Below are 26212 nucleotides of genomic sequence, written 5' to 3'. Positions count from 1 at the left end.
TCATTTCTAAAGGTGTTTCAAATAGCAGCCAGTGCAGTATTAACGCTTTTGGAGCATGTATTACATTGTAAATAGTCTTGTTTAAATAAGTTTAAATTCGCACACTGTTATTTAGACAGCGCAAACCTGTCTGACCTCATACAACTTTCTGTGCCAGCTGAGTAGATCTTAAAGCAGCTGCAGCCAAAGTACCCGTAATGGCAACACAGTGCTTTCAGTTCGGCTTTTCTTATTTCTTCTGCAGAACCACCGGCATCGGAATATACTGATCCGCATAAGAAGCGCTTTCGGCTTCTGATGGTTTTTATTGAGCGCTGCTCTTAACTTTACATTTGCTCAGGCTAGTTTTCCCCATGAAAAAAATACATTTCCCAAATTACACGATTTCACTTTTTTTCCTATCAACAAGTAGAAATAAATAAAACATATAATGCAATATAAGAGCTACAGACAGGATGCCTGGTGGTCTAAGGCGTTGCATTGAGGTCCCAGTTTCCCCTGGAGACGTTTGTTCAAATCCTACTTCCGAAAAAGAGCCTCTCTCGTTAGAGTAGAAACGACAGAATCTCTAAGTAGAAAACATTTCCACAACATCTCGCATTTCACGTGTTTAATGTTAATTGTCTTAGTGTTTTTTTCGGTGAATGATGGCTCTCTTTTCTTGCAGGGTGACGGCAAACTTCTTCAGAGACGGAGTCTCCCACGCACGGCTTTTCTTTATCAGGACCGAAGGTAACAGAGACAGACTTCAAATTCAAATGAATTACTTCTTGAGCATTTATGACCGGTAAAAAGCTGAGAGCAGAAGAAAACGTCATTGGAAATGAAGAAATGTCTGCTGACAGTAATCAGAGCTCGCGCTCAACTGCGGACAACCCCTCCTTGTTAGTACAGTGTTGAGTACCCCTGCTTGTCGCGCGGAAGACCGGGGTAAGTTTCGGTGACAGGGTGCTGGTTTAATTTTTTAACAACCTGACTTCAGTTAAAAACTGTGTACTATTTACTAAGTTTCAGACTAGTTATTGCGGTAGAATATGGAGATCATATCTAGCTCTGAGCTCAACTGCAACAAGAAGTCGTGCTTAACAAAGTCAGAGCCCAGCTGAACGTGTGCTCAGTGTAATGCCCAGGACTCAGGAGCATTGTTGTGGTTCTAATTAGCACGAACTGCAGGGGCTCTGAATCAGAGCCTTTCAATTTATCTGTTCAGTAAATTAAAATGCAAGACACCTTAAAATGGGATTATTACTTTGTCTCTGTCCCGTTTGTATATAATCAAATGTTTAAAAGATACCAGTAAGGACACACAACTACTAATGGGATACTTATTGGAAATAATCCCAAAACAAGCACGTCTGGCAGCTGGTAAACCCCTGTAATAATATTTGCAGTGACAAAACACTTTGAAGATTTGCAATCTGTTTAAATATGGATTTACTAAATTTCAGTTCTCCGGCATAACTGAACTCTCACTGTTGCATACTAAAGGCTTTACATGCATTAGCTGTGATAATGCTTCTAATAAACACAGAATGAAACTTAGTTTTGTTCCTCATGGTGATCCTCTTGTAGATCCAAATGAAATCTTTAATATGATCCCCCAAGAAAAAAAAGGAGTCCATTTCCGAATAATTGATACCCCATCAAACATTTTTTAATATCCCTGCAAGTTTATACAGAGAATCCTGGTTCACAGCTTAAATTCAAGTAAATAAAAAGGAAACGAGTTGGAAACGATGTCAATCTGGGATTTAAATCACCTGGAACATTTCACTACATTGGGCAGTATGGGCCAAAGAGCAATTACCAACATCCCTTTGATAGCTCAGTTGGTCGAGTGGAGGACTGTAGTGGGTAATAGCAGGGAATCCTTAGGTTGCTGGTTCAATTCCAGCTCAAAGGAAGGCGCCTTTTGTGTACTTTGTTTAATCAAAGAGTTAAAATAGTGAATCTGTTTCATTCAGACGTTGACCAAAAGCTCAATAAATGACGAAGCAGAGGCTCCTGTTCTGAATTCACCTCATGTCTGATTGGAAAATACCCCAGACAGCGTGTAAAGCTCTTGTTGTGGCTGTTGTTTTATTATTAGATTAAAATGACGTATTGTGCACTAAATGTTGCAGAAACACAATCTGATATTTTAATAACTTTTATTTTAATAATTTGATAATTTGAGCATCCTGACTGGTTGCATCACTGCCTGGTATGGGAAGTACTCCGCCCGGGATCGCAAGGTATTGCAGAGGGTGGTGAAGTCAGCGCAGCTTCTCACCAGCTGTGAGCTACCAAGCATCCAGGAGATCTGCTCAGCTAGATGTCTGAAGAAGGCCAGGTCCATTCTCAAGGACCCCAGTCATCCCAGTCACAAACTGTTTTCCCTCCTACCGTCCGGTTAACTGTACCAAAGCATTCGGTCCAAGTCCAACAGACTACGGAACAGCTTCTACCTCCAGGCAATAAGACTGCTAAATAGCCAACCTGTAGCTCCTATGCAAATCACCTGTAATGGCTACATGGACACACAATTCTCACTATATTCAGCATAACTGTATATATTGGACACATAACAGCTCTACTCATATTGAGTTTTATTCCATTTCAAAAATGTAACCTCAATTTTGTGATTTTTGTGTTCTTGTGAATTTTTGTGATTTTTGTGATTCTTGTAATTTTTTTGAGCTCGCAGAAAAATACATTTCATTGACAGCAACTACTGCTGAACACCATATTGTTGTGCATTTGATAAATACACTTTGATTTGATTTGATTTGATTACCCTTTTGCCCCTCGACCTTACACCTCGCTTTCTGTTTTGGATTGTACGTCTATCTCCGTATCTCCTGGTTTACGAACTACCTTTCGCCTTTTGACCACGATCTCGCCTGACGTTTCGGATTATACGCCTATTTCAGATATCTACCTGCTCCATCGTCTGCATAGGATCCGCATACCTTTTTCATTGGAGCTTCCTTTAAAAATCTTGTGGCTTCTTCCAAATAACGCAACAGTTTTTCTGTGCCTATTTGCTGTTTTGATTTGTGGAAAAGGTTGTCAATCAGTGAATGTTTGACCACTAGAAATTTAGAGTGGGTCTATAAAGCTGCTCAATAAATTGGGGCGATCTGAAACCAAACCAAAAGGAGCGCATCTTCCCAGATGCACTTCCTCAGAGCGCACCTAATCGCCCTTTTGCGTAAACAGAAGGGTTTATCCCCAAAAATTAAATGGCAAGCAGAGTGCCGAAAAAGCCAAAAGACGGCTGCTCAGGTACTTGAAGAAATATATTCGGGCAATTCATGGGAAGACTAAGATGTGCATCTTCTTTTTCTGAAGACGCCTTTGATGAAGGACTGGACCCACTGCTGGATTGTGAGTATTTTTGTTTTGTTTATACAATCCAGACCATTGCTATTATTAGTTATAAACTTCAATAACACCATTAGATCGAACGTTATCTGTATATATGGGAATGAGAAATGCTTATTGGTTATATGTTGTGAATATGAGTGGTCTTTTTGAGTCTTATTAGAAACAAAGAAATATTAGATTTGCAAATATTGTTTTCTGCAAAGAAAGTCTTTGCATGTTTTTGTTTTACTGCAAATATTGAAAGGTAATCCTTCTGAGTCTCATGGACAATGCAGACAAAACAAACGTTTGGCTATTATAGTTGTAGGGAAAACCGGTTCAGGGACGCCAAATATGTAATCATAGTGGCTCTCTGAAGGCACCAGTTCTGTAGGGTTTGGGCATTTACTGAGACAATTATTAATTGTAGCAGTAAATCACAAAGTTGATTCTTTTGATGGCTTTAGAATCCAACCATGCGACATAACTCAAACAACGCGCACACACAGGTACTAATACACGAGGATACATTTATTAATACATAGAATATGCATGTAAACCTAACAGATCTTATTGAGAGGGTTATCAGAATACAAAAGGTATATATTCAATCAGTTACAAAGAGTTACACATCAAGAGGACATACGTTCAGTATATCATTCATTAAGACCGTTTCGTAAATGAACTTGGTTACAACGTCTACATTAGATACTCAAACAAGTACATAACTCTTAGGAATTAAATTGATATCAACTGGTTTGGATAACAATTGAATTCTCGAGCTGTAATGCATTGAAGTTGAATACTCATCCAATCTTTGGGGATTCAGATCTCCTGCGGGCACAAAGAAACAGTTGCAGGCTGTTGCTGTCCAATCCGCGCTCTCTGGCTCCGTGCCAGGCTGTGCTGTGCGGCTTGCGACGGTGCGCTGCTGATGCTCATTGTTGGCTTTAACTAGCAAAGTTTTTGCACAGGAGAAAAGATGACTGTGGGTCCCAGCAAGTCAGGAAGAGGACCGGTTCGTTCCTGATGAAGAGCTAGTTCTGAATAGTGATTCAGCTTTCCACAGTTCCGACCTGTTCACGAGGCCTGCTGCAGGTTACTCTCTGGCAACCTCCACTCTAGACTCTTAGAACAAAGGAAAGTTCTGGCACTCGGACACACTGGCCGTTCCGTGGTTGTCCGGGCTGAGTCTCAGGATGGTCAGGAGGCGCGCTGCGAGAATGTCCTGCCCTTGGGAGCCTTCTGCTCCTGGGCCGTCCTGCCCTGGAATTCTCCTTTGAATTCCCTTTAGAACAGTCCACAGAATCCTCTCCAGAATCTTACTGAATCTTACTGACTCTCCCTGAATCTCTCAGGCTCTCTGTGTTGCCTGTTTTTACCTGGAGGAACTTCAGCTCATTGATTGGCTGAAAGTTCCATGGGCATCAGAGTCCCACGTGGGTTACTCGGCCCTACCAGTCCCTGATTGGTTGATCAAGGTGAGATATGAGTCACTTACTCCTGACACTTAGTAATGCAGTCCAGATGTCCAACTGGCACTCCCTAGACAGATAGGCGCCAATGGATGACCATTGATCATGATAGCCAGGCTTAGCTAAGTGCATCCCCCTTTGGGAGCTGTCCTTATCAAAAGAAAACATCTTGCATGAATGGTTTCGCTGTGGCTGCACCACAGAGATGAACAGAGAAATGGGGCCTCATTTGGGAAGCTCAGAAACACTTAATTCTGCCTTATTATTAAGCCTCGCCGCTACATAGTTTTGAGTACAAAGCTGTTATGTTTCCTTGTTGGCTGTTTACAAACCTCTGAAACTGCTGCTTTTTGCGTCTTACAGTCTTCATAAAGTCCTTGGACATGATTTTAAAACACTATTGTCTGTGTTTTTATATTTCTATTCATATTTATTAGTTTTTTTTAGAAGATCAGAGGGGGTCCTTGGTCACCTGGCACTAAAGTGTGAATTAACACCCTTCTGCAATTATAGCTAGGCAAAGCTTGCTCATTCTCCAAAGCACTGGTCTGCAGCTCAATCATTACACATGTGGAGTGCTATCCTCTTGCCCTAACTTTGTCACCTAGCAACAAAGGCTGTTGGTCAGTAATAAAACCATGAAACTCATTCCTAGTTTCAGTACTTTTTTCTAACTTCCTTTTGTTTTTCAGTGAGGATATCAAAGAACCCTCCACCCCCTCAAGTGCTGAGATTCCTCGGCCAAAGAGAGGGTGGAAGATTCCCACTCCACTCCAGACCACAAGACCTGTTCAGGGCAGGAAGAGAAGAAGCCCCTCCACCAACGGAAGAGCCAGAGGACAGGTGGAAGATTGAAGCAGAGCAGGATGTGACATTGGAAAAGTTTAGGTTCAGTCCAGCATGGACACCAGGTGTCCAGCTGGACACTTCCAAAACATACTCTCCGTTAGATTTGTTCCAGCTGTTTTTTTAGCATGGAAGTTATGTGCATACTGTGCAATAACATGAACAAAAATGCAGACAACCAAAAGGGTTCAAAGTCAGAGTGACAGTCAGTGTCCATAGTGGACCTGTATAATTATAGGAATTTTTATTTTTATGGGGCTCCTCACATCTCATAATATGAGACCCTATTGGAGTCCTAGGGAGCCCTATGATGTTCCTTTCTGCTGGTCGATTATGACCAAATCAAAATTTGAGGCAATATCCTGGACACTTCACCTTCCGGATCCTAAGGAGGACAGGGAAAGTGATCTAAAAAGCGGGACCTCAGAATATGACCCCCTTTGCTGCCTTAGACGCCTGTTAGACTCCATCCTTACAGCATGTAAATAATTTTATCAGCCCTGATATAATCTGTCTGTCGATGAAAGGATGGTGGCCTCAAAGACAAGAATAGGCTTTAGGCAGTACATGAAGGGGAAGCCCACTAAGTGGGGCTTCAAGCTGTGCGTGTTTGCTGATGCCTCCACAGGTTACACCTGTGATTTCTCAATCTATACAGGAAAATCACCCTTTGCCACCGGAAAAGGGCTGAGCTATGAATTAGTTCTGAACCTCTTGAAAGTTTCATACCTGGGTACAGGTTATAATGTTTACATTGACAATTTCTACACCAGCTCTGCCCTTTTCCGGGACCTCTTCAAAATGAAATTTGGTGCCTGTGGCATGATATGAGAGAACCATGTGGGTTTCCCCTGCACAAAACAAAACATCCTAAAAAGGCTGAAAGGGGCTCCTTGCGCTGGATAAGGGCTGGAGAACTACTGTTCACCAAGTGGATGGACACACATGGGTGACCATGTGTAGTACCATCCACAAGGCATACAGTGGAGACAGTCCATCACAAGGTGAAAAAACTCGATGGGTCTTGGCAGGTTCAGGATGGTGTTGGGAATAGGAATGGCAAGGACTACAATCAGCACATGGGGGTGGATTTTTTGGATGCTCTTATAAAGGATTACAATTTGGCCCACAAAACTAGAACATGGTACAAAAAACTGTTCTTTCATTTCATTTATATTGTGGTGGTGAAAGACTCAATGTGAGGAGCAACAGGTAGTGGTTAAAGCCCAGGTTAAGGGGTGTTGGGGGTGAAAGCAGTGGATTGGGTCTGACTGAGCTCATTACTGACCTCACTGATGCAAACTCTATATGGGTTTGTGTACATGGGGTTGCCTTGGAGGCTACATGAGCTGAAGGAAAAGAACCCCTTTGTCATGTATCATGAAAACATCACCCACTGCATTTTAAAATAATTTGAACAAGAGCAATAGGGTACCGCTGGAGTTTATAGACTGACATAACTGCATGAGTAACTGGGAGAGGAGAGATGCAGTTCAGGAGGATTAGAGCTCTACAAGAACATATCCCCCACTCTCACAGCAGGGCCTGTTGTACCCAGTACAGTACTGCTGATCTAGAAGGCTGTTGATGAGCTTTTGAGCACCCAACTGAGAAACAGGTTCAGCCCTGGGAATAAGGGACAAAGAGGGAGATTCTTTATCCTGAAGTGGTAACTTGTTTTACAATAGCAGACAATATAAAGAAACACAAACCCCATCTTCTGGTTCTGCTGCTGCTCCACACAGGTTCCACTGGAAACAAGAGGGGCCAGGAGCTCATGAACAGTAATCAGGGTTGTTGCTACAGGGTGGAGCTGGAGAAAGTTAGATGCAAAGTGTTCAAATATAACGCATTCCACATGCACCCTTATTCCCACATGCTCGCATTCCACTCATTCTCACATATCCAGGTGCACACTCTTTCACAAATGCTCACGCCGTAAGTGATTAGCCTATCACTTTTCCCTGCCTTCACTATTTCAGTTCTCCTCTTCCCCCTGTTCCTCACTCACTGTGGTAGTCTCCCTGAGCTCCTGTAGTGCGCATACTTCTCCAACTCCTTTCTTTTTTGGATTATTACTGACATTTACCTGTTTCGTGGTTTTTCACTCTCGCCTCTTGTTTTTGGATTTGTTTGCCTTATTCTACTGCCCTCTACCGTGTTTTGGACTTATTGCTTGTTTATTTGATTAAGAATTTTTGCATTGCGTTTTTGGACTTTACTACTTTTTTTTACTCTTCCATTTCTGATACCAGACTTGTCAAGTACTGAAAGCTTGAACTTCAGAGGAGTGAAACACAGGGGAGAACCCACCTCTCAAGTCCCAAAGGCCTGCCACTATGTTTGCCCTGTGCAGAAGATAAAAAGCACAAGAAACAGAGAGCAGACCAGCTCCAGTGTGGTAAGCTCAGCACCTCAGTCTCAACTTCTAGTGGTCTCATGAATAAGATGCTGGCCTCGTACTGCTGTGTCTGACTGCCTGCTCATCTCTGAACCTGGCTATGTTGTACTCCTGTTTGAACAGGAGGTTACCTAGAGCTTTGAAACCTGTTCTCCCTCAGAAACTGTTCGCTGAGTGAGAGGAGAGGATAGACAGGCTAGATGGGCTAAACTTGCTTCTCTTACCTATCTGTTCAGCAGCTACCTGATCCAGCAATCTGCTGTGAGCTGGATTAGCTATTGGATATTATAATGAGACTCACACTGGCACTGACAGAGCAGTCTGCGACTCTCCAGACTGGACTGGTATCTTTAGAACATGTGGTCATACTGGTCATAATGTATTGACGGATTAATCAGAGATATGTATGTGATATAATTCAGGACTACGATGTCACAGGAAGACAAAGGAGAGAATGGAAGTACTGCAGGTTCCAGAAATGTTTGTCAGCTGGAATGAGTACAGAGATTGAGTACCAGAAACCGGGCACTCATTCTCACTACCACAGAACAGTCAGCTGGCTAACAGTGGACAGCAGGCGCTGACCTGGGAGTAATATCAGTGACCCTGCTTGCCTGAATGTTGTGTGAGGACAGACACTGCAGAGAGAGAGATTAATGAACAGGACTCTCTCCCACTCTTTCCTTTTCCAGGGCTCAAGGTGAAGGACAGCTGGGGGGGGGGTTCTTACAAGAATGTGCGTGCAGCTGAGACATCTGTGTCAAGGGCATCCCATGAACAATCTGACCCCTGAGACAACACCAGGCAGAGAGAGGAGCAGCTCAAACACTGCAGTGTATCTGATACACCATGAACAGGGGACAGTCTATGGAAAGTCACACAGGGTCCTGGCTCCGGGGTTGTGCTGGGTTGATAAGGGGTGCTGTAGGTCTGAAAACCTATTCAGTACCAGTATGGAGCAGCATACTGCAGCAGTGATGTTAATGATTAGCTCCCAGTAAGAACAGGGATGACTCCAGCCAGTGATGGTAATGTGAGGGTAGTTCATACTGGGACTGGGAGTGTGTGTCTCTCTACTATCTGATCATAAAGTTGGGCAGGTAAGACAAAGAAGTCATTTGGAGGAAGAGGTATCATTCAGTGGGAGAAGACAAAATATCTCCCAAGTGGAGGCACAGAAGTTGCAGTGGGGAGAAAGCCATTATTAACCTCTCTCACTCAGTGCAGTGTTAATGTACTGTAGTGTCCAGTCAGTCAGTGCGTGTATTCACTGTCTCACTGTGTTTTCTCATGAGACTGAGTGAGTGGGTGGGTGGAGCCTTGGAGTGTTTGAATCGTGTGGCAGTGTTTGTTCACTGGTTTGTGTTTTCTTTGTCATTTTTTGGGGGGGAGAAAAAGAAGGGTTTGGTAAAAAATTGGTTTATTTTCATTCCATAGGCAGCTCTGGGGGCTCTGATCCTCCAGACTTCTCATTTGAGAAGCTTGCGTGGCGCCATGGTGTTAAAATTTCCCCCGTGGAGTTCTGTCCACTGGAGAGGTGCATATGTACAGTTGGGGAGGTCGTGGGCTGCAAGATCAAGTCCGCTTCCTGCATGAGTGGAGGGATAGTTGTTTTCCTACAGTCAACTGATCTGGCAAACACCCCGGTGGAGAAGGGGGTTGTCTTGAACGGTACCTTCTCCCTGGTGCTGCCCTCTCCAACGTGCCTCTGTTTATATGGAACGAGCTGCTGGAGAGGAAGCTGTCCCGGTACAGATAGGTGGTCTCTCTGATGAGGAGGGTCCCTCTGGGCTGCAGGGCACCACAGCTAAAGCAAATCATGTCTTTCTGAAGACAAGTGTACGTGATCTTGGTGGAAAAAAACCCTGGAAGTGATCAATGTGGCGCTTAAATTTTGAATTGACAACTGTGATTATGTGGTATTCGCTACTTCGGAATCGATGAAGTGCTTCAGGTGCGGGAGCGAAGGGAACATGGTGAAGAACTGCCTGGAGATGGAGGATGAAACGAGCAGGTACCCTCAGTCCCAGGGTGCACTGGAGGTCAGGCAGGCAGAGGGGAGCGGAGCAGCGCAGGGAGGCAGCGGGGAGACAGCTCACAGGCGGTTTGCAGGAGAAGAGATTGCTGGAGGTGTCCCACACAGGAGAATAGGTAGGAGAGATTGGACTGCCACAGCTTAAATTCAAGGTAAACAAGACTAAGGAAACGAGTTGGAAACTTGATGTCGGAGTGGGATTTAAATCACCCATTTCACATTTTACTTCATTGGGCAGTATGTGCCAGAGAGCAATACCGTGGCATCTCTTCGATAGCTCAGTTGGTGGAGCGGAGGACTGTAGTGGAATCAGCAGGGAATCCTTAGGTCGCTGGTTTGATTCCGGCTCGAAGGAAGGTGCTTTTTGTGTAATTTAATCAAAGAGTTAAAAAAAGCTAATCTGTTTCATTCAGACATTGATCAAAAGCTCAATAAATGACGAAGCAAAGGCTCCTGTTCCGAATTCAGCCCACGTCTGATTGTCTTGTTTTGGCCAAGATCTGATCTTTGAATTAAGGGACTACACTGTCTGCTTTGTAATTCAAAAATACATACAAATGTCAAGTTTTTTGTAGATATAAAGGTGTTCTCTGTTTTCAAAGGATAGTTACTTAATTGGTATAATGATTTGGTATTGATTTGGTATCGTTGTATTATAAAGTTTGTGCTTTCTGTGTTTTTATCGTATTGTGAACTTATTTTTTAAACAAATGCTTACAAAGGCAAACACGGCACACATCTGTTTATAGCAGTGGTGAATTGTACATTTTTATTAAGTACAAGCTACTGTGCACTTCTGGGAGTATAACAGGTTTGATATAAAGTGGCAAAAATCTAAAAGGGGAAAATACCCCAGATTGCATGTAAAGCCCTCGTTGTGACTGTTTTAGATAAAAATGGCGTACTATGCACGAAATGTTGCAGAAACACAATCCGATATTTTGATAATTATTATTTTAACAATTTGATCAAATTGAGGCCAAGGATCCAAATCTTCAGTTCTGATTTTTTAAAGCGATATCTTTCCTTTCTGTCGTGGAAGTCACACGATGTGAGTAATTGTTTTTTTTTACGTTGCGATCCAAAGAGGCTCAGACGCACAGTCTAACAGTAACCAAACCAGAATGGATTCTGCTGGGAGCCGGGCTGAGCTCATTCTCACTCCCTGTGCTGAAAACAGAATTATTTCTTCCCCGAACATCGTCTACAGATCACTTGGGCGCTTTTAACCTTCTCGCAGCTACGGGCGAGACTGACGCTCACGATATGAAGGCACCCGGTGGTACACTTTCTCTAACTCTCACAATCGTAACAGACTTCGCTTTTTAAAAAAAAAGTAGATATAGCCCTGAGAAAAGCATTAGCTTTATCAGTTTTTACATTTATCTATTTTGAATCAAAGTTTGACTTTTTTATTGCATTTTACATTATAATAATAATCATCATCATCATGATGATTGCATACACTTATATAGCGCTGTTCTGGATACGCCACTCAATGCGCTTCACAGGTAACGGGGACTCCCCTCCACCGCCACCATTCTCCTGAATGATCACAGAGAGTCAGGACCTCGGTTTTACGTCTCAGCCGAAGGACGGCACCTGTTTACAGTTTAGTGTCCCCGTCATTGTACTGGGGTATCAGGATCCGCATGGACCGCAGGGTGTGCGCCCAGCGACAAAAAACTAGACGTGTGTCGGGCTCGGCTGCATCAGGACAATGACGTCACGGGGACAAAGTAGAGGAAATCAAAACGGTTCTATAAAAGACCTGTGTCAGCTGTTGGTTTGCAGTCTGGGCTCTAAATCCTCCGATCCAATTTTAAATCTCTCTAATACCTGAGATGCGGCTTCTTCTGAGAATTTATTCGCATACTTATTATGTGTAAGTGTATAGATGAAACCTTTCATATATTATTCAGTTTTAATCAAAATGCTTTACTAATACAAGAGAGAAGTATAGTATGAAGGATGTGACAAATTTAAGATTTCTTGGAACAAAACGGTTTTTATTTGCATTCGAAATGAAGCGGAATTTTAGCACGACACACAAACCCTTTGTCTTTTTTAGAGAGTGATTTTTAAACAGACAAAAATGTAGAAAACGTGTTTTTTTTAGCACTTCAATAGCAGGGTCAGTGGCGTAATGAATAACGCGTCGGGCCTCGCGTCAGAAGATTATAGGTTGGCCTGCCGTCTGGCTTGTTGCGTTTATACCACTTACATTCTTTTATATAAATGAACTGCACCTGAAAGCTATAGAAAACACTTTGGGTAAGTTGTCTGCAGCCTCATGCGAATTTCAACAACTTACCCAAAACACTGTACTGTCTGGAGATCAGCTCCAGCTCTGAACTCAATTGCAATGAAAAACCATGCGTAACAAAACTGGAGAACAGCTGAACTTGTGCTCAGTTCGGTGATGAGGGTTCAGAACTGTCCTTGTTGTAATTAGCATGAACTGCACAGGCTCTGAATTAGACCATGTCAATTAGTCTGATCAGTGCAGGACACGTTAATGTAGAATTATTAATAGGTTTATTAGTTAGTTCAGGTTTACCCACCTGAACTAATGTAGAATTATTACTTGGTCTGTCTCTTGTTTGTATATAAATGAATTTCTCTGACAACTTAATGTTAGTTTTACGATGTAGGTCAGGCATTGACATATGCATGAGTGTACAAAATGACTCCTGATTCAACTCATGTTCTATAGGAGATTGGCGATTCCTCCTGTTTCTCGTACAACCATATCAGAACAGAAGCCCGTGTCACCCAGCTGTGATTCAAGATCGACTCGCATCTTTATCCCTTTTTTGTTCGTGATCATTATTTTCTTTAGTTATGATCAATATTGAACTTTTTCTAAATGAAATGACAATAATCAAACATGCAGCAGATTTTTGAAAAGTATTCGGAATTGACAGGGTGCTCCTTTGGAACAGTCGTCAGAAAATGTGAGAAACTGAAAGTTATGTAAGCTCTCACACAAAGCATTGAAGATTGGAATCTGAGTGTAAAAAAGCTACCCGTCTTCCAGTGATAGGCAGGGATACACACCATGACTCGAATAGACTCAGTGAACTTTAACACCTATGATATTACGAGTGCTTTGCACGTGTCGAACTTCAAGAAGGAACTACTACAACAGTTGTGGACATAATTCAATATCACCGGCAAAGTCCAATGCCGGCAACTTCTGAGAAAATAATGTTCACTCATGGAATTTGGTCTTTGAATGGCTGGCGGGAAAATTCATTTATACTCCTGTTGCACCCTCAGCTGAAACATGTTAAAATAACAACGCAGATTTGTTGGAGAACCTGACAAGAATTATTGGGTTAGCACTGAATATATTCTTGTATATTTACTTTAATTTTAATATAAATATAAACATGCATGCTGTATAATCTATTGTAATTTTAAAATATGTTAGTTGAGGATGCGAGGGGGGCTATTATACCCTGTGAAACACGCAAGGAACTGTAAAAAAGGCTGGTATTTGAATAAAATTGGCGATCACAAGAAAACCACAAGTTATGTGGTATTATCATCAATATCCTTCAAAATCGACGTTCAAATGAAGGATTTGAAGAAACTATGAAAAAAGCAACAGTAATAGCAGAGGATTTTGATTTTTGCTCTTCAAGTCAGCAGATCACCGTAGAGTTGCACCCCTACAAACAGCACAAGGGATGAATCCCACCTCCTTCGTTATTGCTATATTTGTGCCGGTGAAAGTAGCGTTTGTGCTATTGAAAGCATCTCGGAAGATGAAGGTGCAGTCACTTCCACATGTCATGATATCATTAGATCCGACGACAAGAGCTGAAGCCCCCGCCATTTTCCAAGCCAGCAATGTGAGGAAGATGAATATGGAGGAAGGTAGTGTGGCCGAGCGGTCTAAGGCGCTGGATTTTAGGCTCCAGTCTCTCTGGGGGCGTGGGTTCGAATCCCACCGCTGCCAAATGTTAATGTTTTAAGACCTGCAATACGATCAGTAAAAGCGCTTTTTGTTAGGCTGCGGGAGGTGTTTAGAGATAGACTTTCTAAAAGACAGGCTGTCAGCTTAACATCAAGGCAGAAAAAATATTTTGTTTTCTCAACAGAAATTCTCTTTGGCACGTTCAGCTTTATAGGGAACAACATCTGCCGAGATCACTTTTGAGGCAGTGCACATGATAGTGTACCGGCAAGTACATTTACGGTAATATTGGCTGTGGTGGTGAGCTGCTTTTGTCTGTGAAACTTTTAATTCTTCACGCCGAATCGTTGGCAGGGGTAAAGCTTATTAAATCTTTGAACATAGCGCTCCATCAGAAATACTTTGTTCGTGATCAAAAGAGATCAAAGGATTAAATTCATGAATTCACATAGCATACCTTACAGGAAAGATTTAAAAGGGGAATTGATTGTGCTTCCTGATGTTGTTCCTGTGGTTTCTTTAGATACAGAGGTGAATGTTCTTTGACGTTCTGCTAGAGTATCCACTGGGTGGGCTTTATCAATCAGCTCGGATAGGTCATCTGTGCTCCGTCTCCGGAAAATAATCAGCACTGTAGTTTTTTCCTGTGCTGTCTTTTAAAACATATAAGATCACGAGTTTACAGATTTCTCCAAGTAACAACTATACATTTAACCCAGCGGTTAGCATTCCTTCAATCCAATAGTTTTACTCCGGGTAAAAAACAGCGAAATATGTAGAGAGATGATATTCAAATATTTCAACATTCTTATTGGATTACCTGTATGGATATATCGCTCAGAATTCCTAATATGATTTTGAGTTCAGTTTTGCTTTACTACTTTCAGAGTCTTTTATTGACCTTGCTGAAGCAGAGAAGTGACACAATCACAAATGTGACCTACCTGTGCTGCTGTTTTTGGCTAATAATAGTTAAAAAAAACAGCTCCTTGCATTAAGAGCAAGAGCAACCAACACGCTCGCTGGTTGTGTTTGGTATTTTCCGGGGTGCTCTTCCTCAGCTGCAAAGTTATTTGGCGAGCAAAGACCTCTGAGAAGGAGTCTGAATCCGTCAACAACACAGGAATTCTAAGATCGCACTGCCGTCTTGTGTACAGAGATCTGCCTTTTCCTTATAGAGTGTTTTGGTGTTTAAGAACACGTATCCTACCTTGAATGCTAGTTTCAAAAGATACGTTACCGGATCACAGATTTTCTTGAAAGGATTTGGGAATGCACTTACCGGGATTCAAACCCGGTTCAATTATTTAGAAGGCACCTATACCACCAACGCACTTCTGAGAAACACCGGCACATTTCCGCAATCCTCCCTCTCACCTACAAAGTTATGAAGAGACAGACGTCCAATTAAAACTAATTTGATTCACTCAAGGCTTCGCTCTTTTGTTGTGATGTCATTTTAATTAATGTAGCTGTGATAAGGTGTCGTTTCTGTCTCTTAAAGTTTAAGTCTGCTCCTTTCTTCCTGGTTTAGAAATAATGTTCCATGATTGTTTACAAACACCACTATCAATTATTTGTCCAGCTCTAACGCCTGTGTGCGTTGACAAGGCATCTCAAAAGGACATATTAAATAACATGATCCTTCCTGTTACCATTCCTGTGGTTGGAGTGTTGTTTTGCCCTTTTTCGTTCTTCTACAATATTTGCAGACAGGACTTTATCACTCAAGTTGTACAAAACAAGTCGGTCCATGAGAATCATCAGTACTGCTGTTGTTCTATGCGTAGTTTAATCAAGGTAGTCGAGTGAGGAGGTAAAAAAGCACTCCCCGTCGATAAATCAATCATCGTCGCCCGTGTGACTGGATATAAAAATAACGGATTCATTTTAACCAATCTCTGGAAGCTTCAATGCGGTTATTTTTCTTTCATTATTTCTTTATTCCAATGAATTTACTCTGTAGTAGAGGAAACACAAAAGTGGGAAACTGCAGGCATCCTTCGTTAGTGGTGGATTGTGTTCAGAGACCATCAGCACATCTCAGTTCCGTTAATAAGTCTGTTGGGGATATACCTCAGTGGTAGAGCGCATGCTTTGCATGTATGAGATCCCGGCATCTCCAGGTGCTTTATATTTCTGTGCTCGCATTGCAATCTTCTGTTGAATGTGAACTCGTTGCTCATGTTCATAGAGAGCCAAGTTCACACAATTAAACTCTGGCAAACTCGAAGTGCTACGGTGTTGCTCTGCTGTTTTAAATGTACCTCTAAAGCATTTAGTTCTGTTAACTACCAAATGATTTGAACTAATTTTATGTCATATTCAGGAAATCCAGAGGTCTTCAGACGTGTCGTGGCTGTTGAAGAAAACACCTTTTGAATCTCACCCGGGATTTCTTGAGAGATCATTCAGTAAGCGAGTCCTCCTTCTGCACTCCGCACTGAGCTGAAAGCTGCACGAATTCCATTGTACAACCGAGAAAAAAACAACGACATTTGATGATTACAAGAAATTCAAGAAACACAACAGTCCGAACACAGGTTTGAACCCCGAACGCTTAATTTAAAAGACAAAGCGAAGGATACGATCTGTAAACTCTCTTCGTGTCTTACAGTTTATGATATAAAAAAAAATTACTTTCAGAATAATTTCCTGCTGCTGATAGACTATTTATTGAATTTTAACAAAATGTTTTTTTAATTTTTAACAAAAAAGTGTGCACACTTATAGAACCAAGGCATTGAAAGTTTTTTTAATTGTTGTTCCAAAAAATGTTCCATTTGTTTTCGTTCTTAATGTTGTTGATTAAAAGATCTTATTAAATGCGAAAAAATCTGAATGTGAAAAAAGGTCAAAATGCTATTGAAAAAATCGGTAATGTGAGGAAAGATGAATTGTGGGAGCCCCTTACCGCCCCATGTCATGCTGTATTTCTCACTCATTCTACTGGGAGTGGTGCCGTCGCGTCTGGCTAAAGTCTGTCAGTAGACATTCCAGACGGGTCAGGTACTGTATGACTGCGCTTCGGCACAAGAAGAGACATGTGACTTGCGAGGATCACGACAGTGTCATTCACTGTCTAGAGCCCGGATAGCTCAGTCGGTAGAGCATCAGGTTTTTAATCTGAGGGTTCAGGGTTCAAGACCCTGTTCGGGCATTTGTGTTTTCCTTAAGTGTATTGTGAATTTAATTATAAATCGTATTTTATCTTCCACTCTTCTAGCTGTACTGTCGATATTTTAAAAGTTAATCACTTGTATTTTCTTTAGTGTTTCCTTTCACAAACCGAAAATGTTCAAGACTATTTTGTCACCACACTCCACGTAGATAATCACAGGAAAAGAAAAGGAAACGCAGTGAGGAGCTCACACAGTGAGTACTCTTGAATACAACAAGAGGAAAGGCACACTGTACATCTGTGGAACATCACGTCCGAGTTTACAGTGATGGCTTCTATTTCCACTGATGAATGAGACAGATTCATGAGGAGATCCTACGCACAACTAAGCGAACACATCGCTATTTCGGTCTGATGTAGAGGCTCCATTTGTGTCAGCAGTACTATAAATGTAAGTCTTATACACTTTCAGGGGCTGCATCTGTAGCGCTTCATCTAAGAAGACTGTTTTACTTTACCACACGGTTACATTCACCCACCCAATTTATTCTCAGAATACCCAATGGCTCAATAACCCTGTTTCCCCTGGGAACCACCAGTGTACAGTCCCATTCCATTCAAAAATATAACAAATATATTAAATTAATATAGTCAATGAACAAATATATTCAATGAACTGTGTAACACAGGGCTAAAACTGTTTTTCGGGATGGCTGAGTGGTTAAGGTGTTGGACTTAAGCTCAATAAGCAAATGTCTATGAGGGTTTAATCCCTGCTCCTGTAATTTGCTTTTGAAGTGACAGAACACTTTGAAGATTTACACTCTATTAAAATATGTATTTACTAAATTTCAGTTCTCTTCACTCCCTGGGATAACTGAACTCTCAGTATCACATACTTAAGGCTTTACATGCATTAGCTGTGATACAGCTCCTAATAAAGACAGAATGAAACTGTATCAATAATAAATGACATGTTTTAAACAAACGTGTATTGCTTAACTTCATTATTAATAAATTGGTGTGACAGGAAAGCAAATTAAATATTACAATGATATTCCAAGCAACTGATGTGTGCCGGAACCAAATGTCATCCACTGTGGGCTTTGTAAATTGTTTAAAAATTGTAAGTGAAGTTGAGATAATTAACAATTTGTTGAATCCTGCAGTTACAGATTAAAATGTGAGAAGACTTTCTCTGGGTTTATCTCTGTCCGAGTGCCTGATGTGAATATGCTGAACGCAGTGTCTTTGATTTACAGTATGTACTCAAACAACCAAAGAATCCCATTCTTGTCATCCTATGGTTTGTCAAACGTGATTTTTTCAAAGTGTGTGCAATTTCGTTTAGTCTTTCGCTCCTGTACTAGAGCAGTAATGTTTCTAGATGCGCATGAGCATGGTATAGCAGGCTGACAGCAGGAACATGTGGCCCACAAGCAGTGACAGTATCAGAGGTGTCTGCAGTATGTTGGTTTGTGAGCAGCGATAAAATAAAATGCCGAGGAAGCAGGTGTGCCTGCATTAATAAAGCTCCACCGAGCGGAAAAAGTAACAGAAGAACCAACCTAAATCCAACAGAAAGTTTCTGCAGCTGAAATCACAGGCAAAACTGCCACAAGCTTGAACTCACAACCTCAGCATGACTTCACTATGTACTGTTATAGAAGTACAAGGCACTGACCAACTGTGCCACTGGAGCTGCGCAATGGGTTTGTTACATGTCTTAGATGTATTTACTGGAAGGTTGCAGAAATCATAAATCACTGATTTCATTATCTGCATGTTTAATATCCAGGAGAGAGAACTCCTTCAGGTTCTACAGCTCAAGTGCACTTTAAGAAGTCTGCTTTTGTGAGATGGATCTCCGAGGTGCAGCTTTTTTCTTATTACTAAAGATACCTCTACATTGTAAACTATTTGAAGACCTAGAAAAAGGAACATGGCGTTAGTTGAAATAAGCACTGAATGGGTTAAAACCCACACTCTTTGAATTGCTAAAGTGATGCCTTGAGGAGAATAAATCAACATACTGTATTCACACAGGTCACTCGGCCACAGACAAGAACGATCAGCTACCACCACTATTATTATCATTATTATTATTATTCAACCATTTGGGGAACAATACAGTTGAACAATCCCACTGTTCTTATGGCAAGAAAAATAACATGAGACCACTGTAAGAGGACGAGTGTTGTAATTGTTTGAACAATTGATTTCTTTTTCTCTTCGTTGTTGTGCACGGGCTAGTTCTGCAGCGATATTTGCCGCAGAAATTTCTGCGCAGCTCCGTATTAAATCTGTTCTCAACTGCAACGGACAGAAGACGACTCCAGTAGATAGCTGTGTAGTTCTGTAGGACCACACACGACACAGTGATAGTGCGGCTCTTAATGGACTGGTACACAGACCACATGAGAGGCAAGCAAAACGCTTTTAAAATTCCACAGGCTCACCAAGTCAGAGGAACAGCAATGAACTGAAAAGATCTGTTACAGACATCTATGTCAACCTCTTTAGAGCTATAAATGCCATTTGTTTAATTTATCTGTAGATTAACACTCCCAAGTAACAGCACTTTACAGTATATTAATGTTAATTCCGCTGGTGGACATTAGCTGGTGTTTTTTGTAACAATTTGTTTGCTCTGCTGTAAGGAATAATAATAATAACATCACTTTATTAACCCTTTACAATTTATTGCATTAGGAATGATCTTTTTGCATACCCCAGCTTGCTCTCCATGAGACACACAGATAAGGAGAGAGCCTGGGGTCAGAGCACAGGATCTGCCATTGTATGGTGCCCTGGAGCAGTTGGGGTTAAGGGCCTTGCTCAGGAGCCCAGTGGAGTAGGATTCCTCTGCTGGCAGAGGGATTTGAACGAGCAACCTTACAACCACAGGCGCAGATCCTTAGCCACAGAGCCACTGCTCCACCCTAAATATGGAAAGTAAAGTATAGTAAAGAATATACAGTATATAAAGCACGCAAACCTAAATGTTCAAAGTTTTCAGGCTCTTTAGCATTTTCCTTCACATATGGAAAAAGTTTGATGTGTTCTTGTCACATTTCTCCAAGTAGATAATCTACACAAGAGCGCATGTAACAGTAAAGGACATACAGTGAGGAATTCGCGCAGCTTTCAGCTCAGTGCAGAGTCCAGAGGGAGGAATCGCTCGCTGAACGATTTCTCAGGAAATTTCGGTTGAGATTCAACAGGTGCTTCTTCAACAGCTATGACAAGTTGGAAGACTCATTGAAGTCTGAAGAGATCAGCCTCTGTGACAGAGTGTCCAGTGACACTAACTAACTGTCCTACTGTTCTCTGCTAACGTAGAGGGTGAATGTTGATTTAGGTGAATGTAAGGTTTCTTTCTTGTAAAATATTTTCGAGCGTATTTTTGCTGCTGAAAATTAATCTTGTGTATTTGAATGAATTCTGATATTGTCACCTAATTCTATACATTGTTTCATCAGACTAGAACATTTAGAGGAGCTCAATTGCATTAATTAATTGCATAGTGATATTATTTCTTGCCGTTTAAATACTTCAGTCAAAACTGTAGAGAAGTTGCTCCTGTTTTCACCATTATAAGAACTGTGATGCACCAGTATTATTTACTCTCATAAAAGTATTGTAATTGTATTGTTCTGTTCCGTTACAGCCTTGAGTGACACAAATCTTCTCCTTTACTGCACTACACTTCTCCAGAGGCCAGTTCAGCACACAAGGATCCTCATTCAAACAAACACTGCAATCATTTGATAAATGCCATTTCTCATCCTTTCTCTTAGTGTTGGTGCTACTACTGTATGCAAAGGAGGCGACTTGACAATGAAAGGTGTAATCATCTTAAAGAGAGTCTTCATGAAGGAGTGTGTCGGCAAGCTCTCCTCTGGCAATTGACCGGGCTTGTGAAGAAACCAATCTCATTCAACAACCATACAAATTGCACAGCTTAAGGCACATGAAGCACAATTCGTGGGCTAATTGACACAAAACAATGTCACTTCACCTTATCCACAAAGCTGTTTTGCTTGTCTGACCACCTCTTCCTACATTACAGTGAGCACATACTGTATATTTCAGTATCTTTTATTTACCTTACTATTTTACTGTCCCTTTCACCCATGTGGAGATGTATCCACAGCGAAAACCCCGTGTTTCGCCCTACGTTTGTGCCAGTTTTACAATCGGTGTAGAAGCCTGCCTTACAGAAGTCCAGTAGCACAGTTGGTCAGTGTGTGGTATGCATGTAGCTGTGCACAGTGGAGTTATAATGAGGTTGTGTGTTCAAGCCTTCCCTGGAGCATTAAGTCTTTTGAACGTTTTCCACCCAAAAAACGTTCATTCGCTGTAGTAGTTTCACTGTGACTTTGCAGGTAAAATATTCTTAATGAGAATAATATTTCATATGCGATAAATAACTGAACTAGAAAATATTGGAGAGAAATGGCTAGTCACACTATTTGCAGCAGGCACTCAGACAGAGAAATGTCCTGTCATTAAAGAAAATTCATGAAGAAGAGGAGTGACATCATTGCAAAGGCGATATTTTCTGATGTCTGTCTTGGTTAATAATCATTTGCGTGGGAATTACTTCTGTCATTATTACTAATACTGATAAAAACAGAAAACTCACAGCTCTCTGGAAGTTGGCCTGGACTCTAGAAAGTGTTTTTATTTGCAAGCGGCTCTGGAACTCAACACCTGTTGATGGGTCACTTCTGTCAGACACATCAGTGGAACCCAAGCCCACCTACACACACATTCACACACACTAACAGATATACTGTACACCTACACTCTCACACACATTTACACTCACAGACACATCACACATTTATACACACAATAAGACACTCACACACTCACATATATACACTCACAGACTCACAGATACACAAATAGACACTATATACGCACAAAGACACCTACATACACTCTTAGGTACAGACACACTATAACTAACACTAATGCAGATACTGCTAATATTACAACAGTAACACAATCACCAAAACTTACACTATCATTGTTACTAACACTGACAAAAACTACTACTAGACTAATAATACTTATAATAACAGTAATACTCTCATGAAAACTAACATGATGATGATGAGTGTTAATACTCTGACACTAACACTATAAGTATCACTAATATTACATAAATACTAGCATTAAAACTAAAACTATCAGTAATGCTATCATCATTAATACTCACATAGACACTACACACACTGACAGACATGCCCACACATACACTTACAAATATAAAACTACACACTGACAAACACCACACACTCACGGACACAAACCATACACACACATTCTCAGGCATGCATTCACAGAAACAAATAGACACTATGCATACTCATAGACACACACTTATAGACACCAAACACTCAGAGACCCCACACGCTCACACACTAACAGACACAACAAGCTCACAGACACATACCTACACACTCACAGACACACAGCCCACACACACAGACACCACACACTTCCAGACACGCACCCACACACGCACAGATACTACAAACTCACTTACCTACAGATACACTATAACACAAATATAAATACTACTAATACTACAACAGTAACACTATAATTATAATTAATATTAACATGAATATGAACATTAAAACTAAAACAATCAGTAGTGCCACTGTCATTAATACTCACATGAACACTAGCATTAAAACTACCAGTTGTAATCTCAGTAATATTAACATGAAGACACTGATATTAGTATTAGTTGCTGCTCGTTGCTCGTGACGTCACACCGCTCTCTGTGACAAATGCGAGACACTTAGACGCGTGCAGTGACGAGGCGCCTGTCGCCGTGGTTACCATTCTTATGATTTATAAACACTGGAAAAATGCATTTAAACTGTTACATACATTTATGAACTTGAAATATCATTTTCTAGCTCTAGGATACAGTTACCTAAATAATAATATGAATAATCATTGTTTAATTTCGGATTGAACATTATTAACCCTAAACGCACTATGGTAATTGGTCGATACAGTCTTTATTAACTGTTCTCTAGATACTTAAACAGGGTCAAGAAAAGAATCAGTACTCACCAATCGGTGAAGTTAATCGATTTTTCTACGGTTCTTCTCCGTGCGCTCCGTGCGCCTCCCACGCTCTTTCTCTCTCTGATCCCGGTGCTCTGGCTGGTGTCTGTGACATCACAGCGCTTATTCTGACAGAGCAGAGCGCGTCTCTGCTGCTTTTGTGTGTCTTTTTCATGAATGCCAGAGGTACTCGAAATGTTGCAAAAAGAAAAGCGTTTTTTTTTTGTTTTGTAAAAAAGTGAGTGCTGATTTTTATTTTATACAGGAAACGCATGCATGTTGAAACACTATTTAAATTCTATAAATAACTGAGAAATAATAAAGCAAGGAAAACATGATATATGTAAAAATACAATTTGATCACATAATTTACTTCATTACCTCTGGTGGTTATATGTTTTTTTTCTGTTGTGTTTTTTTCTCTTGTACATGTTTCTTAATCTTCTGGTTGTAGTTAAATTTGTAAATTCTATACGTTTAATAAAAAAAGTTTTAAAAAGTAGTGCATCTCTGCTGGAGGAGACTCCTGGTTTTCATACAAATATAACATCTCCAAAAAACTAAACCGGGCTGTGAAGAGAGGCGATTTATAACAGTTGGAGAAGGAGAGCGACAAACCGAGGAATGAAAATCATTAAACAGAAAAAAAATAGTTTACTTCACAGATTAATGCGTTACAAAGATTACCCGTGTGGAGCAGTAGAGAACGAGCACGAGTCCCTGAAATAAGCGCTTTTAAGGGTTTTACACGAATCTTCAGAGTAAAAGAGCCAGGAGGATCAGACTCCTGATCCTGGAGGTGTATACTGGTTTTATTTCCACCAAGCTCTCACTTCTATAGGTAGTCTGATAATTTCACTTAACTTTATAATTGTAACTAGACTTCACCTAATTGTACATTTATAAGACTGTCTGTGAGACACTTGTGAGAGCAGCTGAATCCCAGGGCTGGTGTGGAATCACACACAGACAGATCTTCTTCTGTGTGATCTGAGTCCCACTGCTCAGAGCTACAGACTGGTCAACTGGTCACTATTTTAGTCACGACCATCGGCCTTTGGCTACTAATAATCAATATACTGATCAGAGTGTCAATACTGGTGTTTATTACATAAATACAAAAATAATTCCACACTCACTTGTGTTATAAAACACTTAAAAAACATGTTTGGAGGCTGATATACATTAAAGAAAGTAATACTGAAGGGCTGGAAGTCCTGGAAAGGGTTTATTGAAGTTTCTTGCTTCTGCCCTGGAACAGAGCCCACAGCTGCCAGATCAGTGACCCCTGAGCCCAGTTCACAGAGAGGAGAATCAGGAGCTCTTTTATGTCTCTAAGAGGGCTGGGAGCAAGGGGAAAAGGGGGAAATGTGACTTGAGTCCAGGCTGTTCTGTCTGATATTGTTCATGTAGCAGCACTGATTGTCTGAATATCTTCTGGTTCTGGATTGTGAGGATAGAGAGCAGTACAGCATTGAGCTTCTGTCTGAGTGTGAGTCTGAGCTGTGAATCTGACTGAGAAGAGAATAATGATTTTTTATTCTGCCTCTGAGAATTTTTCTTCTTTGCCAAGTGGTGTTGCATCCCCTTCAGATACTCTGCACAGACTGCACAGAGTGAGAGAAGAGGAGAGAGAGATGGACAGATAAGAGCACACACAGCGAGACAGACATACGTCTTGATTTACTTTGAAGCAAGTTTCAAAGGTAAACGCAGACGTCACTTTGAGCACTTGGTCTTTTATAGTACAAATATCACACTGTGCTCTACATGGCCGTGTCTTCAAGATCGTTGTGAACCAACACAGTGGGCAAAAGACGTATAATATACGTCTATTAAACGCATACCTTAGACGTCTAAATGTGGTCTACAATTCGTCTAGAATGAAATTCTAATATACGTCTAAAGTTATACGTCAATTATACGTCTATGTTTAGACGTTCATTATACATAAATGGTTGGAGTTCTATTATACGGATAAATTTAGAGGACTATTATACTGTACATATATGGTTGGAGTTCCGGATAACTTTAGAGGACTATTATATGTATATGGTTAGAGGTCTATTATACGTATAACTTTAGAGGTCTATTATACGGATAACTTTAGACGTCTATTATACGTATATGGTTAGAGGTCTATTATATGTATATGGTTAGAGGTCTATTATACGGATAACATTAGAGGTCTATTATACGTATATGGGTAGAGGTCTATTATACATCAAAGATAGGTTTTATAGGTGTAGAAACAAGTAAACCAAGCCAATGATTAGGTTTAGAAATTTATTCTGAAAATACACATTCACACCTGAAACATATGTATTTCAAATTATACATTGTATACAATCAATCAACAATCAACATATGGGCAATAATCATAAAAAACACAACTAGTCTTAAACTTCAGCTACAAATTCTGGCAACATGGCAATATACAGTATAGTAATGACAAACACAAAACTAATTACATTAACACACTAACTCAAAACCACATTTTGATTCAAATATACATTTTAAAATGTACAACTTCTATATTTCCAAGAAAAAAAAATATTACAATGGAAGTTAAGACGATTTTTGTCCACTATTTGCAAACCCTGTCTAATTGTCCTAACAGTTAGAACCAAAAACCTATTATTTTCAGTGTCCAGATCTCCTGGCCCCCTGCCTTGCATATACATTCTTCACGTAACACATTGCGTGCTCCTTTATTTCTTTTTCCGTTGATGTAGGGTGGGACTTCAGCACCGCAGCTAGGAGAAAATTATATAATATTACTTCCCAAATAAATGATGATTAATATCTTCTTTAGTATAATCTAAAAAATGAACGGTTTACTAAGCTCAAAGCTGAAATAAATGTATAAAATTTGGCTTGCATCATAGCAGTTGAGCAATAAAGTCTGTCCTAATCAAAGAGTACCCAAAGTTTGAAAGTACAACATAGAATAAGAATAGAGAAA

The 26212-nt window shown here is 40.7% G+C and overlaps 1 long non-coding RNA gene and 2 other non-coding genes across 3 annotated transcripts; all 3 read left to right on the top strand.

The window, feature by feature from the left end:
• The first annotated feature begins 665 nt into the window (after positions 1-665).
• LOC148671024 (uncharacterized) lies at positions 666-10022 on the top strand. The gene is made up of 4 exons (XR_015936651.1): positions 666-732; positions 3334-3369; positions 5516-8070; positions 8763-10022. It is a non-coding gene; the product is annotated as an uncharacterized LOC148671024 (long non-coding RNA).
• On the top strand, positions 1815-1903 carry trnay-gua (transfer RNA tyrosine (anticodon GUA)). The gene is given in 2 exon segments: positions 1815-1851; positions 1868-1903. It is a non-coding gene; the product is annotated as a tRNA-Tyr (tRNA).
• Positions 10023-10372: 350 nt separating the features above from the next.
• Positions 10373-10461, top strand: trnay-gua (transfer RNA tyrosine (anticodon GUA)). Its single transcript is given in 2 exon segments — positions 10373-10409; positions 10425-10461. It is a non-coding gene; the product is annotated as a tRNA-Tyr (tRNA).
• Positions 10462-26212: the final 15751 nt, after the last annotated feature.

This window comes from Lepisosteus platostomus, chromosome 5 (genome assembly GCF_059453375.1).
Source record: "Lepisosteus platostomus isolate fLepPlt1 chromosome 5, fLepPlt1.hap1, whole genome shotgun sequence".
NCBI classification, from domain to species: domain Eukaryota; kingdom Metazoa; phylum Chordata; class Actinopteri; order Semionotiformes; family Lepisosteidae; genus Lepisosteus; species Lepisosteus platostomus.
Note: the sequence above shows the minus strand (reverse complement) of the source record. Positions and strands in the feature narration are given on the sequence as shown.